The sequence below is a fragment of the Mustela lutreola genome, chromosome 8 (genome assembly GCF_030435805.1).
Source record: "Mustela lutreola isolate mMusLut2 chromosome 8, mMusLut2.pri, whole genome shotgun sequence".
Taxonomy (NCBI): Eukaryota; Metazoa; Chordata; class Mammalia; order Carnivora; family Mustelidae; genus Mustela; species Mustela lutreola.
The window spans coordinates 21,791,844-21,806,109 of record NC_081297.1 but is presented as its reverse complement, the minus strand read 5'-3'; the positions used below and the strand labels follow the sequence as shown (position 1 = coordinate 21,806,109).

Below are 14,266 nucleotides of genomic sequence, written 5' to 3'. Positions count from 1 at the left end.
GTGGGACAGAGACTTAGTGTATATTGCACAGACAAAGCTGCCAACAGGAGTGCTTAAGATTTTGTCAGAGTTCTTAAGACTGGTGTTGACAGAATTGATCCTAGAATCAAGTACTTTATGATTCACTGCTTTGCTCAAGCTACCATACCTCCTCTGTGTAATGCTGAATCTTAACAACATAAAAAAAAAAGTTGTAGACATAGAAATCCCATTTATATCAAGTAACTGTTCCTTTACTTGTGGATTGTTTTGTACAATATCTAATTATTAGCACATAGGAACCAAGCAAAAATATTTGGCTAATCTTGAGTTCTGAATTAATATTTATCTTTACCTTATAAATGTTTTCTGCTCCACGTATACTTTCTGCATCAAATGGTTTTTACAATTTATTCATTGCCATTTTCATTTCAATATCACAGAAATCTATTAGGTTATCAAATAGAAAAGATATTATGCTTTTGAATTTTATTTCTTATGTTGCCAATCTATCTCTTTCCCCAGATAAAATGTAATGTAATTTTGAAAGTATTGATTTATTTATAGCCAAAGTTTCCCAGAACTCTTTGTATTTAGGTTCTAAATTTGTAAATCTATCAAAAAATGCTTTATCTGTGTTCAGGAAAGGATGCTGATATGCTGAGAGAGTCTGAAATGTATGGGAACTTACTGTCGTGGTCGTTCTTCCTTTTTTGAGCGCAGTGGACACAGTTACATGGTTTCAGGTGTACAGCATAGTGATTCAGCGGTTCTATACACCATGCTGTGCTCGGCACCAGTGTAGCTGCCTGCTGTCCCACACAGTACTATTGCGATACCATTGACTGTAGTCCCTGTGCTGTATTTTTCATCCCCATGACTTACTCAGTCTGTAACAGGAAGTCTGTGTCTCCCAACTGCCCTTCGCCCATTTTGCCCATCCCCCACCCTCTTACCCTCTGGCAACCATCACATAGCTCTCAGTATTTATAGGTTTGGTTCTGCTTTTTGTTTGTTTATTTAATTGTTCCATGTTTTAGATTCCACATACAAATCATCTGGTATTTGTTGGCTTTCTCTGACTTACTTCACGTAGCATAATGCTGGTAGTTCTTTTGTATGAAAAATAAAGGTAAAAGTAATCATCACACTTTGGAGGGAAAGTTGCACTAGAATGTGTTTTTTGGTGAAGTGATTGCCAAATTACCCTTGTTTAAGGTTTGAGTGGGCTACGCGTATCAGTAATACTAGAGCAAGAAAGCTGAATTACTTCCAGATATTATATAGAAAAAAGAAAACTTTTTCAGCTCTTAGAACAAATAAACAACAATAAGACGTTAGACCTTATAAAAGAGACCCCATTTTGATACTGGTTCTCCTATATGAGTATGATTATTTATTTACTTATTTGTACATTTTTTTTTTTAGATTGTTATGTTAGTCACTATACAGTACATCATTTGTTTTTGATGTAGGGTTCCAAGATTCATTGTTTATGTATAATTTTTTAAATAACATTGCTTAAATATTTTGTATTTTTAAAAATTTACCTATAATCTCATTTTATAATATTAAACATTTTAAATATAAAGTAGCTAACATATGCCATATGCATTATAAGTTGTTATCCTGTGTATACTGTAAATTTTGATGCTCTGATTAGTCCCAGAAGAATAGGAAGGGAAAAAAAAATCTTAAAAATTACCATAGCGGGCGCCTGGGTGGCTCAGTGGGTTAAGCCGCTGCCTTCAGCTCAGGTCATGATCTCAGGGTCCTGGGATCGAGTCCCGCATCGGGCTCTCTGCTCCGCAGGGAGCCTGCTTCCCTCTCTCTCTCTCTGTCTGCCTCTCCATCTACTTGTGATTTCTCTGTCAAATAAATAAATAAAATCTTTAAAAAAAAAAAATTACCATAGCAACTGATTGCAGAAATTTGGGCAACCAATTGCAGAAATTTGGACAACTAATCAAAAATCCAGCCTTGAGTTCTGTAGTACTTGGGGGTTTTGTTTTTTTGTTTTATTTAGAATCCTACGTAAATTCTGATTGAATATCAAAACTCTAAGAAAATTTCTGAAATATCATTAGGTAGAAATACACCATGGAGGAATAGCAGAAAGATTTTAAAACTCCCTTTAAGGGAATGGACTGTCTCTGATGCAAAGGAAGAGAATAATATTTTATAAAATAGTAGTACCTGCTGCTTAATTTTCTGTAGGTCAATATAGACTCTGAAAATAAAATTTGGCAGAAAAATTAAAATGTTATTTTTGGCTTTACTATATAAATATCATGTGTAAAATATGGGACATAGTAAACAAGAAGAAAGTAATATGTATGTCTGACAACTCTAAAATCTTATTTGAACATATCTTTGCCAATGATATAGAAGCTTGTTCAGAAAGCATCCATATTTTTTGTTTCAACATATAGTCTAATTAGCATATTTATTGTTTATACATAATTAAGAGTGTCTCAGGCATACTGAAAGTAATTTAATTCTGTACCATGATTAGTAAGGATGCCGGATATTTAATCAACATAATTAGTAAGGAATCTGAACCTAATGGGCAAAGGTAACACTGTATTTACCATCTGTAGATATCTATTCTTTTGAAGCATACACAGTATATTTATCAAAAAATAGATTATAGTATTGTTAAACATTAAGGAAATTTTAATGCTTTAAAATGGATTAAAGTGGCACATTATGTCTTTTTAATTAGATTGGAAATCAGTTAGAAAATAAAAGCTGGAAAATAACTATTGGTTAGGAGAAACACACTTTTAGTAACCTATTCCTCCCGTCCAATAAAAAAATTATAGTAAAATTAGAAAATGTTTTAACTAATAAAAACAATGCACACAAATCTTGTGGGATTTAGTCTAGTGAATACATAGAGAAGAATTTATAGATATTAGAAACTAATATATAATTCATATTAGTTTATTTCAGAAACTAATATAGAAACTTTATATAGAAATCTTATATTAGAAGCTAATTAGCTACTGTGCAAATTAATGGAATAGAACATAGTTAAAAGACAGAGAAGGTTTGTAAAGATATAAAATTTTAAAACCCCTTCAAAGGAGGTGGACAAAACAGAGCGAATAAATTTAACATGTATTTATTGAGAAGTTTTATGTTAAGCTGTGTTGGAGACAACTAGTATATGTCAGTAAGTGAAACAGAAAAAAAATGAGTTTTCTCATCTTCTATATTTAAACAAAAAATGTTCTCTTTCTCCCTCCTCTGTCTTCCACCTACCCCCACATTTGTCTATAAAAAATTAAAGAGTTTTTAAAAGGTGACAAGTGCTATGGGAAAATGCAGAGTAAACTGAGGGAGACCATAAATGGGGGGAGGGCAAACGGTAATGTTAAGGAAATTTGGCTGTCTCCATGGTCTGGAACTTAGCTAACACTTGTTGTTTATTATTCTTGTTATAATTCCTTTTTTAAAAAATAGCCATTATAGTACATGATAGAGTGGAATCTCATTGTGATTTAGATTTGCCATTCCCTACTGACAGATAATGTGAAGCATCATTTCTTGCACTTAATGGCTATTTGTGTATCTTTTTAGGAAAAATGTGTATTGAAATCCTTTGTCTGTCTCTTTAATGGATTGTTTATTGTTGTTGAGGTATAGGAGTTATTGATATATTTTAGATCTTAAACCTTTATCAAATATAGTCAAATGTATGATTTGCAAATAATGTTTGCAGTTCATCCTTTCTGATGGAGGCATACTACTCCATGTGTATATGGACCATATCTTGTTCATCCATTCATCTGTTGAAGGGCATCTTGGTTCTTTCCACAGTTTGGTGACTGTGGCCATTGCTGCTATGAACACTGGGGTACAGATGGCCCTTCTTTTCGCTACATCTGTATCTTTGGGGTAAATGCCACTAGTGCAATTGCAGGGTCTTATGGTAGCTTTGTTTTTAATTTCTTGAGGAATCTCGACACTCTTTTCCAAACTGGCTGCACCAACTTGCATTCCCACCAACAGCGTAAGAGGGTTCCTCTTTCTCCACATCCTCTCCAACACTTGTCATTTCCTGTCTTGTTAATTTTTGTCATTCTAAGTGGTGTAATGTGTTATCTCGATGTGGTTTTGATTTGAATTTCCCTGATGGCTAATGATGAACATTTTTCATGTGTCTGTTAGCCATTTTGTATGTCGTCTTTGGAGAAGTGTCTGTTCATGTCTTCTGCCCATTTTCTGACGTGGTTATCTGTTTTGTGTGTGTTGAGTTTGAGGAGTTCTTTATAGATCTTGGATATCAGCCTTTGGTCTGTAGTGTCATTTTCAAATATCTTCTCCCATTCCATGGGTTGCCTCTTTGTTTTGTTGACTGTTCCTTTGCTGTGTAGAAGCTTTTGATCTTAATGAAGTCCCAAAAGTTCATTTTCACTATTGGTCATTATTGTTTCCTTTGCCTTTGGAGACCTATCTTGAAAGAAGTTGCTGTGGCCGATGTCGAAGATGTTACTGCCTATGTTCTCCTTTAGGATTTTCATAGATTGCTGCCTCATGTTGAGGTATTGTATCCATTTCGAGTTTATCTTTGTGTGTTGTGTAAGAGAATGGTCAAGTTTCGTTTTTCTACACATACTATCCAATTTTCCTAGCACCAGAGCCCAGGACCTGACAGATTCCCTGGAGAATTCTACCAAACATTCAAAGAAGAAATAATACCTATTCTCCTGAAGCTGTTTCAAAAAATAGAAACAGAAGGAAAACTTCCAGACTCTTTTTACGAAGCCAGCATTACCCTGATCCCCAAACCAGGCAAAGATCCCACCAAAAAGGAGAATTTCAGACCAGTATCCCTGAAGAATATGGATGCCAAGATTCTCAACAAGATCCTAGCTAATAAGATCCAATAGTACATTAAAAAAGATTATCCACTATGACCAGGTTGGATTTATCCCTGGGATGCAGGGGTGGTTCAACATTCACAAATCAGTCAATGTGATAGAAAATAAAAGAGAGAAGAACCACATGGTCCTCTCAATTGATGCAGAAAAAGCATTTGACAAGATACAGCATCCTTTGCTGATTAAAATGATTCAAAGTATAGAGATAGAGAGAACATTCCTCAACTTCATAAAATCTGTCTGTGAAAAACCCACAGAAGATATCTTCAATTGGGAGAAGCTGGCAGCCTTCCCTTTGAAATCAGGAACACGACAAGGATGTCCACTCTTGCCACTGTTATTCAACATAGTCCTAGATGTTCTAACAACAGCAATCAGACAACAAAAAGAAATAAAATATTCAAATTGGTAAAGAAGAAGTCAAGCTTTCTCTCTTCACAGATGACATGATACTTTATATGGAAATCCAAAACACTCCACCCCCAAACTACTGGAACTCATAAAGTAATTCAGTAATATGGCAGGATACAAAATCAGATGCTTTCTTATACAATGAAAATATAGAAAGGGAAGTGAGAGAATCAATTCCATTCACTAGAGCACCAACAACCATAAGATACCTGGGAATAAACCTAACCAAAGAGATAAAGGATCTGTACTCGAGGAACTACAAAACACTCATGAAAGACATGGAAGAAGACACACAAAAATGGAAGACCATCCGTGCTTATGCATTTTAACATTGTTAAAATGTCTATACAGCCTAGAGCCATCTATACTTTCAGTGCCATCCTGATCAAAATTCCACTAGCTTTTTTCGAAAAGCTGGAACAAACAATCCTAAAATTTGTATGGAACCAGAAGAGACTCCGAATTGCTAAGGAAATGTTGAAAGAGAAAAAGCTGGGGGCATCACATTGACTGATTTCAAGCTTTACTACAAAGCTGTGATCACCAAAACAGCATGGTACTGGCACAAAAATAGACACATAGACCAGTGGAACAGAGTAGAGAGCCCAGATATGGACCCTCAACTCTATGGTGAAGTACTCTTTTTCTGCTTTTAACGGCAGTTTTAGGTTCACAGCAAATCAGAGCTCCCATATACGTACAGTCTTTCCTACTATCAGGGTCCCCCACTGAAGTGGTGATTTGTTATAATCAGTGAGCCTACAATGATGTTATCATTATCCATCACAGACCATAGTTTACTTGGGTTCCCTCTTGGTGAAAGGACATTTGATAAATAATATTGCATACTCTTATACTGAATTATTAATAGCAGCCTTATTTGAGTCATTATAAATATTTTTTTAAAGATTTTATTTATTTATTTGACAGAGATCACAAGTAGGCAGAGAGGCAGGCAGAGAGAGAGAGAGAGGGAAGCAGGCTCCCTGCTGAGCAGAGAGCCCGATGGGGGACTCGATCCCAGGACCCTGAGATCATGACCTGAGACGAAGGCAGCGGCTTAACCCACTGAGCCACCCAGGCGCCCATGAGTCATTATAAATATTTTAAAGCACATTTTCCCTACTGAATTAAAATTTCCTCAAAATGCTAGGTTTTAGAAATATTAGTGTGTAATTTAACACTGTGAAAAAAAATCTGAACTCTGATACTCAAATCTGGATCCATGGATAAACAGTTCTTAGAATTCAGTACCCATCCCAGAATCATAAATTGTATTTTAATGACAACTTCCAGTGAGTCACATGTACATTAAAATTTGAAAAGCACTAACCTAAACAATACAAAATTTTGAAAAAGGGTGAAAGGAGTGCTATTATTTTGTTCTTTATTTCCTTATTGACATATGCACAGATATCAGGCTTTTAACCGGTGACAGTAGTGTTTGAAATTTAAGAAAAAATATCATTCTGTGTGTATTTTCTTGATGAGTTTAATTAATACAGTTATGTTGAAGTCAGGGTTTAGTGTTTATATATGTATATGATTACTAGCTATAATTTATTGGAGGTATTAAGAAAAAAATTTAAAATGAAAATTTACTCATTCATTCAGTAATATTTATTCAACATCTATTATGTGCCAACGTTCTGATTATTTGGATGTGGTGAAGAGTGTAGACAAATTTCCTGCTTTCCAGGAGCTTCTGTTGTTGTTGGTAGTGTTGCAGAGGGACACAAACTTAAGCAAAATAAGTAAAATGACACAGTGTATTTCATAACAGTAAGGGTCTAATGAAACGTAAAATAGCGAAAAGTAGGAAAGAAAATGTTTAGAATGGTGGATATGGTTTTAAATAGGCTGGTCAGAGACATCCTCTTTAAGAAGTTGCCATTTGAATAAAGAATGAAAAAAATAATAGATTAAACTAAGTGATATCAGGTATTTGTGCCAGAATTTTTAAAAACACTCAAAGGTATTTAAAGAGTCAGCCATCATGAAAACACAATCCTTGGGTATTTACCCTAAAGATACAAATGTAGTGATCCAAAGGGGCACGTGCACCTGAATGTTTATAGCAGTAATGTCTACAATAGCCAAACTATGGAAAGAACCTAGGTGTTCATCAACAGATGAATGGATCAAGAAGATGTGGTATATATACACAATGGAATACTATGCAGCCATCAAAAGAAATGCAATCTTGCCATTTGTGATGACGTGGATGGAACTAGAGGGAATCATGCTTAGCGAAATAAGTCAAGCGGAGAAAGACAACTATCATATGATCTCCCTGATATGAGGAAGTGGAGATGCAACATGGGGGGTTAAGGGGGTAGGAGAAGAATCAATGAAACAAGATGGGATTGGAAGGGAGACAAACCATAAGTGACTCTTTATATCACAAAAACAAACTGAGGGTTGCTGTTAGGAGGGAGGTTGAGAGAGGGGGGATGGGGTTATGGACATTGGGGAGGGTATGTGCTATGGTGAGTGCTGTGAAGTATGTAAACCTGGCGATTCACAGACCTGTACCCCTGGGGATAAAAATATATGTTTATAAAAAAATTAAAAAATCAAAAATGAAATAATAATAAAAAAGAAAACACAATCCTTTCTATATTATCACCTTGTCAGTAGCAATGTCTTTTGGTTTCCATACATGTGTAACTATAATTTCCTGACATAGTTATCCTTCAGAATTTTTTCTTTGTGAACATTTGTTCTGAGTTGACTTATATTATGGCTGCCTTCTTTCATTTGTTATAGCAGAATTCTCTCATTTTTTAATAAGAAGATGAATTTGGGGGGAGTAGGAGGAATGGCCTGATACTATTATATGTATTTTAATTGTTGCTCACTGTGGAATTATGTATATTACTTCTCTGCCATATCCAGTTCAGTATTCCCTCTGAAACATTTAGCATATACAAATTTGTGCTCAGTCATGGCAAAAAATGAAATTGAAAGCATAGGGTCCCCCAGTTGGAGGGCAACTGTGCAGTAATGCACATCACTGAAAACCACTGACCTAGACAATTACTTCGTTTCTTGTCAATAGTCATATAAAATTTAACCAAGCATTTTGTAATTAATGCTTGCATCTCTGACATGTACTTTTCATTTATTTATTGGGTTAACATTGGGTACCTCAGATATAAGTGGCCCTGGAGCATAAACAAACAAAAACAAAATATTACCCAAGTAACTGTGAACTCGTTGTCTAGTAAAAGAGATACATAAGCATTCACATTAATAATGAGAGTTAGAATAAGGTACAGATCACTTTTAGAGGGGACAAGGAGAGATAATTTAGTTATATATAAAATACTAATCCCAGCATGAGCTTTCGAAAGTAATACATCACCTTGAAAACAGCTAGTGTGTTTTTAGAGACTTTATTAATCATGGACTGTGAATAACTGAAGTTTTCTTTGGGAGATTATGTGAGAAAGTAGGTCAGGTATCATAATGTTATTAAAAAAAACAGGCTTCTGGTGAAGGATCAATTGTCTTAAGCATCAGAAATTCATTACTGTAGACTGTAGCTGAATGACTGGGATTCAGAAAGCTCTCATAGTCTTTCCCAAATTTCCAGTACTGGTCCCTGCTCTCCCGAAGACAGTGTTTTAAGTGATGAGTGTAAGGGTAGTTTTGTCTATATTATGAAATCAAGTAGTTTATCAGGAAAGAAATAATTTATGTGTTAAGAGTATCTTTCAATCAATTTACACTTGTAAATTTCAAAAAGTTGGTATTATCAGCAGGGTTTTCCAGATTAACCCCCCAAACCCTTTTTGTATGGGAACGATTGTATTCTGTATAGAACATTTGTTTCGTGAAACTGTCTGGAAAATGTTGCTTAGAAAATTTATTATTATTACCTGATAAAATAAGGAAACTCAAAGGAAGTTAAATTCCCAATGTCACCCAGTGATAACTGGAGAATGATATGAATTTTTTAACTTCAGATTTTGAAGTAATTACAAATTCATAGGAAGTTATAGAGGTAGTAGAGAGAAATCGGTGTGCCCTTCATGCATTTCCCTCAGTGATACTATATTATAATATTAAAACTGGGAAACTGACACTGGTTTGATGTACATGTAGAATTCTTCATTACTTTATTTTGTCCATAAATTCACGTAATCATTACCAAAGTTAAAATATTCCATCCCCACGAAGATCTTCCTTGAACAAATCCTTTATACTTACACTCCTATCATTCTTATCTTAGCCTTGGGAAACTGTTACTTGGTTCCCCATGTTTATTGTTTGTCATTTTGAGAAACTTATGTAAATGGAACCATATAGTATGTGACCTTTTGAGACTTTTTCTCATTCAGCATAATCTTCTTGTGATCCATCAAAAGTGTTGTGTGCATAAGTCATATTTCTTTTTTTGTTACTGAGTCATGTCCTATGGCATGGATGTAACAGACCATGATACTGTTTTTCAGAGCAGCTGTGTACTTTTATATTCCCACTAACAGTGCATGAGAGATCCAGTTTCTCTGCTGCTTTGTGAACATTTGGTATTTGCACTGTTTTCATTTTTGTTTTATCGATGTGGAGTAATACCTAATCAAGGTCTTAATTTGCGTTTTCTTGATAGCTCATGACGTTGAACATCTCTTATGTTTCTTTGCCATGTAGATATATCCTCTTTGGCAAAATATTTCTTCATGACTTTTGCCTATTTTCTAATTTAATTTTTAAACTGTTGAATTTTGAAGGTTTTTTTTTTCTTGATATACATTATAGATATGTCCTTTGCCAGATAAGTGAATGCAAATATTTTCTCCCAGGCTTTAGATTGTCTTTTCATTCTCTTAATAGGAAAAGAGCACACATTTTAATTTTATTTTGATACAGTCCTATTTATTGATCTTTCCTGTTAGGAATCATGCTTTTGATAGCATATCTGAAAACACTTCACCAAATTCTAGGTCACAGGTTTGTTTTCCACCTGCCCCATGTTTTCTTGTTAAACTGTATAGTGTTATATTTAAGTTCATGACTCATTTTTTTAAAAAATTTTCATATATGGTATGAGATTTAGGCCAAGATTTTTTTCCCCGTGATTATCTAATTCCTGCAACACTATTGACAAGATTGTTCTCTCTTCATTTGACTGGTTTTGTATCCTTGCCAAGTATTGGCTGTACTTATGTGAAGCTATTTCTGGGTTCTCTGTTCTGTTTTACTGTTCAAAGATTTTATTCCTCTATCAATACCATAGTTTTATTAACTAAAACTAACAATATAATAAATCTTGAAATTGGGGTGAGTGATTCCTCCTAATTCATTCTTCTTTTCAAAATCAGTTATGTTAATCTAGTTGGACTCTTCATATAAATTTTAGAAGAATCCTGTCTATAAATAATATTTTATTAGTTTTGATAAGAATTTCATTAAATGCATATATCAGTTTGGGAGTAGTAACATACTTCAGATGTTGAGTATTCCAGTCCGTGAGCACCGTATGTCTCTTCATAATTTACATTTCCTTTTTTTAATCATTATTTTAGTTTTCAGCATAAAAGTTCTATACATATTGTTGGGGAAGAAGAATTTTCTCTGCCATTCAAAATCTTTCCAGTTGGACTGAGAATCAAATTGACATAAGACAGATTAACAGGAGAAAATAAAATTTAATTGAACATATGTAAGGAATCCACACAGACATGGGAATTCCAAAGACAGTGAGGTAACATGATGCTTACATGGACTAAGGAGATGAGTAGGGATCTGAGGTTACAAAGGGGAGAAAGACTGTTAGCAGGAAAGTGGCAGGAGATGTTTGGGAAACAAAGGTTGCCCTATTATGTAGATGAGTTTCTTAGGTAATAGAGGAATCTGTATTAATAACTCTCTCCATAGTACAAAAGTACATCCATGTTGTCACAAATGGTAGGATTTCCTAATTTTTCATGGCTAAATAATATCCGTGTGTGTGTGTGTGTGTGTGTGTGTGTAATTTTATTTATTGTAGATAATATTGCTGTGAATATGGGGGTACAGTTATCTTTTCAAGTTAGTGTTTTTGTATCCTTTGGATATATTCCCAGAAATAGAATGGTTAGGTCATACAGTAGTACTATTTTTAATTTATTGAAAATCCTCCATACTGTTTTCCATAGTGTCTCTAACAATTTTTCAATCTCACCAACAGATAGAAGTTCCCCATTTTCTCTCCATTCATTCCAGCATTTATTGTCTCTTGTCTTTTTGATGATGGCAATTCTATATGCATGAGGGGATAACTCATTGTGGTTTTTATTTGCGTTTCTCTAATGACCAGTAACGTTGAGCACCTTTTCGTGTACCTGTTGGCCTTTTTAAAAAATGTCTTAAGAGACATGTCTCTTCAGATTCTTTGCCCATTTTTAATTTTTTTTTTTGGTTTTGCTATTAAGCTTTATGGATATTAACCCCTTATCAGATATATGGTTTGCAGATATTTTTCCCATTCTGTAGGTTGTCTTTTCATTTTGTTGAAGATCTCCTTCAGTGTACAGAAACTTTAGTTTGATGTAGTCCCGTTTTTTAATTTTTTATTTTATTTCTTGTGCTTTTGGTGTCATATCCAAAAACTCATTACCAAGACCTTTGCCAAGCAGGTTTATTTCTCTCTCTCTCTCTCTCTCTCTCTCTCTCTGTGTGTGTGTGTGTGTGTGTGTGTGTGTGTGTGTGTTTAAGAGTATCTTGGTTTCAGGTCTTACATTTAAGTCTTTATTTTGAGTTAATTTTTGTGACTGGTGTAGAATTGGACTAGGTCCAATTTCATTCTTTTACATGTGAATAACCAATTGCCCCAGCATCATTTACTGAACAGACTATTCTTTATTGTGTATTCTTGTCTCCCTTGTCAAAAATGAGTTAACTTTATGTGCTTGGGTTTATGTTGGGGCTCTCATTCTGTTTCATTCATCTACTTGTCTGTTTTTCTGCTAGTATCATACTGCTGTTTTTGTTATTATAACTTTATACTATAGCATGTAGTCAGGAAGCATGATGCCTCCTGCTTTGTTCTTCTTTCTCATATTTTCTTTGGTTTCTAGGGGTCTTTTGTGGCTCCATATAAATTTAACGAGTGCTTTTTCTACTTCTGTAAAAAAATTACATAAGAATATTGAGAATTTTGGTAGGATATGCATCGTGAAGCAATAGACGGCTGCTGGTAGTATTGATATATTAAAAATATTCTTCCAGTGCATGAGCATGGGATACCTTTCCATTTATTTGTGTCTTTTAAAAATTTCTTTCATCAGTGTTTTGTTCTTGTCAGAGGAGAGATTGTTCACCTCCTTAGTTAAATTAATTCTTAAGTATTTTATTGTTTTTGATGCTGTTGTAAATGGAATACATTTCTTTTTTTTTTTTTTTTAAGATTTTCTTTGTCAGAGAGAGCAAAGCAGGGGAGTGGCAGGCAGAGGGAGAGGAGGAGCAGATGTCCTCTTTTTTACTTTTTCATTTCTTTTTCTTTTTCTTTTCTGAAAATCCATTGATGGGGAGCCTGGGTGGCTCAGTTGGTAAAGTGTCTGCCTTTGGCTCGGGTCATGATCACAGGGTCCTTGGACTGAGCTCCACGTTGGGCTCTTTGTTCAGCAGAAAGCCTGCTTCTCCCTCTACCTCTGCCTGCTTTGGTCTTTCTTTCTTCGAAATAAATAAATTAATTCTTAAAAAAAAAAAAAAGAAAGAGAAAAGAAAATTCAGTGGTACTGTAAAGAAACACTACTGAATATTATTTTTGGATTCTGCAATTTTCCTGAATTCCTTGATTATATCTAAAATTTTTTGGTCTAGTGTTTGTGATGTTTTATATAAAACCGTGTCATCTGTAAATGGAAACAATTTTGCTTCTTTCTTTCTGTTTCTGATACATTTTATTTCCTTTCTTGCCTGATTGCTCTGGCTAGGATTTCTTTTTTTTTTTTTTTTTATGCTATATGTTACATTTATTGAATTGAAATAACCATAAAGTCAAATATAAAGTCATATTTTCTTATTTAGTGAAAAATTCTATAAGGATAAAACATGACAAATGTGATTTCTAATACAATGCTGAATAGGAGGGGTGGGGGTAGATATCTTTATCTTGTTCCTTATCTTAAAGGAAAAGCTTTCAACCTTTCCCCATTGAATATGATGTTAGTTGTGGGCTTGTCATATATGGCCTTTATTATGTTGAGAAATGTTCTTTCTCTACCTAATTTATTCAGAGTTTCTAATAAAAAATGGATATTGAATTTTCCCAAATGTTCTTTGTCCAATGAGATAGATGGTCATATGATTTTTTAAAAGATTTTATTTATTTATTTGACAGAGAGAGAGGGAGATCACAAGTAGAGATAGAGGCAGGTAGGGCAGTGGGGAACAGGCTCCCTGCTGAGCAGAGAGCCCGATGCAGGGCTTGATTCCAGAACCCTGAGATCATGACCTGAGCTGAAGACAAAGGCTTAACACACTAAGCCACCCAGGCACCCTGGTCATATGATTTTTTATTATTCTGCTAATGTGATGTATCACACTGACTTGCATAAGGTGTATCATCCTTTCATGCCAGGGATAAAAACCACTTGACATGGTGAATTCAATGTGCTGCCAAACTCAATTTTCTGGTATTATACTGAGAATTTTTGCATCTACATTAACAAGGGATATTGGCCTATAGTTTTCTTTTCTAGTAGTAATCTTTTCTGGTTTTGGAATAAAGATAATTCTGGCCTCCTAAAATGTATTTGGGAGTGTTCCTTTCTTCTTGATATTTTGGAAGAATTTGGGAAGGATTGGTATCAATTTTTCTTTAAATATTTGGTAAAATTCACCAGTGAAATTACCTGACTCTAGGTCTTTCTTCATTGCTGGAATTTTTATTAGTAATTCAGTCTTCTTACCAGTAATTGGCCTATTTAGATTTTCAATTTTTTTCATTATTCAGTATTCAGTCCTGATAAGTTGTATATTTCTAAAAGTTTTTCCTT

General features: G+C 34.4%; 1 protein-coding gene across 3 annotated transcripts in view; it reads left to right on the top strand.

The window, feature by feature from the left end:
* MALRD1 (MAM and LDL receptor class A domain containing 1) overlaps positions 1-14,266 on the top strand; it is an 808,982-nt gene that overhangs the window by 308,382 nt on the left and 486,334 nt on the right. The window lies entirely within an intron of this gene.